Source organism: Sturnus vulgaris, chromosome 6, assembly GCF_052056855.1.
Source record: "Sturnus vulgaris isolate bStuVul1 chromosome 6, bStuVul1.hap1, whole genome shotgun sequence".
NCBI lineage: Eukaryota > Metazoa > Chordata > Aves > Passeriformes > Sturnidae > Sturnus > Sturnus vulgaris.
Window position 1 is genome coordinate 43,668,534 of NC_142248.1, and position 4,225 is coordinate 43,672,758.

Genomic DNA, 4,225 nt, shown 5'->3' on the forward strand with positions numbered 1-4,225 from the left:
GGTTGGGGAATGCTTGTAGGGTACAGAGGCGTTGTTTTTACATGAAAAAACCCTCAGGGTTCTCCTGCACCAAAGTGTTCATCCTCACAAGGTTTGAGCAGGGCTGGAGAGATGGTGACACACAGGATTAATGGATCTCTCCCAGCCATAGGTTGTCAGTTAAGTCAAGCACTGCTAACACGGGATGCTGTCCCAAGACCTCTGTTAGCACAATGACAAAGCTTTTTTTAAGTCCTCTGTGTAAAAGGCATAATCCTTGTATGCCAATGGATCATATCCTCGAGATCCCTAGGGAGCAAGGCAACTGTGGAAAGAAAGGGAAAGGAAATCCCTTATTTCATAATGGTGCAAACAGACATGTCAGGAGAATTACATCAATATGCAGCACATGTGAAATTTAATACTCCTCCTAATGCATTTAGATGAGGCAAAATGTAAAGTCTGTACTGCCTCTGGGAATAATTCTGGTAGGAAGCTTTCACCACTAGGAACCAAGGTCTTTCTACTTACTCTGGAATTTGAGCCTTTGTTTTCAAAGCCTTCCTGAGAGACTTCAAAAATCAAGTTGGTTACGTGTATGTTACTCTTTGAAGATCTGTCTTCCAGAATGAAACACTGGTGCTCTTCCCAGCCATGCTGGTGTAAATGAAGAGCAGGATGGCTGAAAGTCAGTCAAATATTCACAAAGGCCCATCCAACCTGAAAAAGAAGAGAAGCTTTGCACTACAGAAAACCAAGATAAGCAAACACAACAGAGCCCTTATCCTTTGCCTGGTATCAGCTGGAATTGCTGCAAGAGTGCATCAGACTTGCATGGATTTCCACCAGCTTTGACTGTGGCCTGTAACACTCTCAAAGGCTTATAAACACAATATTTGATATGGAGTTCTTGCAGACAGGAGGAGCCTGAAGTCTTCTCACTGGTTTCCCTCTCTTTTATCAAACCATGGATATGGAATTCAGCTAGGGATACAGCTCAGATGTGGCTTGAATTCAGACAAGTGACTCGAAGTGATGATTTCCCCCCCTACCAGGCTGCAGATGATCGATGTATTATGCATGAAAATAGTGCCAGGCACAGATGGGGTGGGAGTAGAAGGTGTGAGCTGATAATGACAGCAGCCAAGTTCTGCTAGAAAAGACTCTACAACACACTTGCATGTTGGGCAGAAAAAGGATGCAACATGCATGAGAGGCCAGACATGGTTTAAAGGGTCAAACAGATTAATTACAGTCAAAACGGGAATTTATGCAAAGATTTGAGTGGCATGGATGCCAGAGGGAACAGGGGATTAGCTTTGATGATTCAAGGAATCATCTTGCTGTCTTGTGTTCTTGAATAACCATTAGGGAGCTGAGTAAAACACGTTTTCTGGGGTTTAAAAGCTGAAGACAAGGAATCCAAAGGGGTGACATAGTACTGCATCAGATATTGCCTTCAGCAGGATCCTGGCTCCTACTCAGCACAGTGCTGAGAACTTGGCACCAGGTCCAAAGCTGAAACAAACAGGAATTTCTTCATGGACGTTTCTAGGGTTTGGATCCAAGCCACTGAAGACCAGCATGAAGGGCCTAATCCCAAGAAAACAGTCAATGTTTGGATGGGAAACATGTCTCTGAGCTGGAGCCAGGTGGGTACAGACTTCTGTGGGAGGATGAGTCAAGAGAGCTCTGGCATCATCTGCAAAAAAGGACCTGATGCTGTGGGAGAGAGCTTAGCAAGTGTAAAAACCCATGAGGAAGCAGTGATGGTCCAAAGAAAAGTCCATAATTTCCCTGGTTGTCCTTGGAGCACTCTGGAGATGATTGCAGGACCAAGAACTTGAAATGAGCTGCTTCCCTTCTACCTCTGAACCATGAGAAGAGGAGAGTCTGTTCCTCACACAGCTTCTCTGAAGAAACTCCAGCCCTGAGCACAGACCTGACAGCTGCAAGATGCCATTGGCTTTGCCAGTTCTGACCACAGCTGATCCCTGATGCAATAAAATGTTGAATCACCAGAATCTGAGAATGTGCTTGTCTGGAGGGTCACCAAGAAAAATCAGCAAAGACTTGCTGGCAGCTTGCAATGTTTTCCAGTTCCAGGCTCTGTGGAAACCTGACCTGTCAAATTTCCTCCCATCAGGGCTCAGATGCTCTAATTTGCCAGTGGGAATAAGCATTTCTGATAACACTGCCCGACTTAAGCTTGCAAAGAAACCTCAGGTAGAGAGAGCATCACAAGGAATAAGGGTTTGTCTCACAAAATTCCCATGCCCCAAGGGGTTGCAACCTACTCACCAAAAACCAAGAGCAAATGTGAGACAGAAAGGATGTTTTGGGATACTGGAATTGCTCAGCATCCATGATGGTTCATGAGTGATCTGTCAGCTCTGCCAGCCACTGGATTGGGTTATTTCTTCTTCCCCTCCATCTGCCAGCTCAGAACAGGGATCCACACATATCCTGAGACACCTTCAAACAGGCTTCCCTGCCACTACAGCCCAACACAGTCTTCCTAAAGTATAGCAAGACCTGAAGGGCTTGAATAAGATCAGCTTCACTGGTTGCCCAGAAAAAGCTGTGGCTGCCCCATCCCTGGAAGAGTTGGATGGATGCACCTTGGAGCAGCCTGGTGTCATGGAAGGTGTCCCTGCCCATGGAACTGGCAGGGGATGGAGCTGAGGGATCTGTAAGGTCCCTTCCAACCCAAACTATTCAGTGCTTTCTATGATTACTATGATTTCACTGGAGTTACACCCAGTTTAGTAAAAGCCCCTTGATTTCCACTCTGGTTGTCCTTAAGGTCACATTTTGTATTGCTAGCACCGTCAAGACCTGCACATCAGTCTGGATCCAGCCTCCATCTATCCTACATCCTTATCTCCTGCATTTTCAAGGAGCTCAGAAGAAATTTATGGATCAAAGCTAATCGATAATACCAGAGCCCTTTCACCATATTGCTTTCACTAAATTACTGCATCCTTTAAAAACAGAAATCTTAGCAGACCGCAGTACAATGCCAGACAGACTGTCACTTCCAAATTATGTTTATTTATTCTCCCTCTGCCTCTTGGCTGGCCCCATTACCAGCATATCTCAGTGTCTCTCAGTCATCAGCATATTTGCCTCCCCTCCCTTCCCCCTACCCGGAGGTACATGTCTCCTTTCAAGTACAAAGTGGACTGACACGGCAAGTTTTTGAGCCTATTTAACACTGGCTTTACCTGAGGAGAACTAGATTCAGTGACAGAGCTTCAGAATTAATTACATGAAGGTGAATTCCTGTCACAGAGCCTGGCACAGTGTCACTGCAAACATTTTAACAGCCAGTCCCTGGCCCTCGACTGCCTTTGTGCAGTGTAAAGCAATTATTTGTACCTGCTTGGTGAAACGTGTCAGCCCCTTCAGAGGTGCTGTGACACAGCAAACATGCTCCAACCCTTGTTATTCACAAGGAAAAGGGTGTGTGGTGGATCTTGGCTGTGCACTAAGTCACTGAGCTGTTCTGCTCAAACTCTTCAGGGATCTGAATGCAGCAGTTTGTGTATAATCTACACAGAGAAAACCTTGCAGATGAGATGCAGCCTGGACCAAAAGTAGAAATGGGACTCGAGGCCAAGGAAGCAAAGTGTGAATCTCAAACAAGCATGTCCTTGCTGAGCCCCACCAGCAGAGAGGAATGGAAGACTGACCCCCCTCTTTCATCTCCCATTTGTCAAGTATTTTCAGTCTTTTTCTCTCCCTTTTCACCTCCTGCATCCCAAGGGTACCCCTGGTGGAAACTCTTTCCAACTCTCACCCCAGGTCCAACTGCTTCCCCTTTCCGTGCTGCAGCTGTTACAGCTGACACATTCCTACCACATTCCTTCTTTATTCTCACCCCCAAAAAAACCAAAAACCCCAAAAGGATGTGTTCTGGGGTTTTCTTTAAAAACCTGTATTACAAATTTGCACAGAGCTGAGCTGACTCTGGGGTTAACCTGTAAAGTCTGTTAGAGATGATTCTAGGAGACCAGAGAAGGAAAATAGGAAAAGTTGCATTACAGTCTGGAGCAAGGAAGGGAAACTGTGTTTATCCCTTCCACTGCAGCATGCTCCAGGGAAAGGAAGGAGGGATGGAAGGATAAGGTTTGTTACAGTGGAGAGCAAAGAGAATTGACTGCATAAAGGAGAGATTGGGCCACAGGGCATGAACAAGAAATGGAGGGGACACCTCTGACTTTCCTGGAGGGAAGGACCTGTC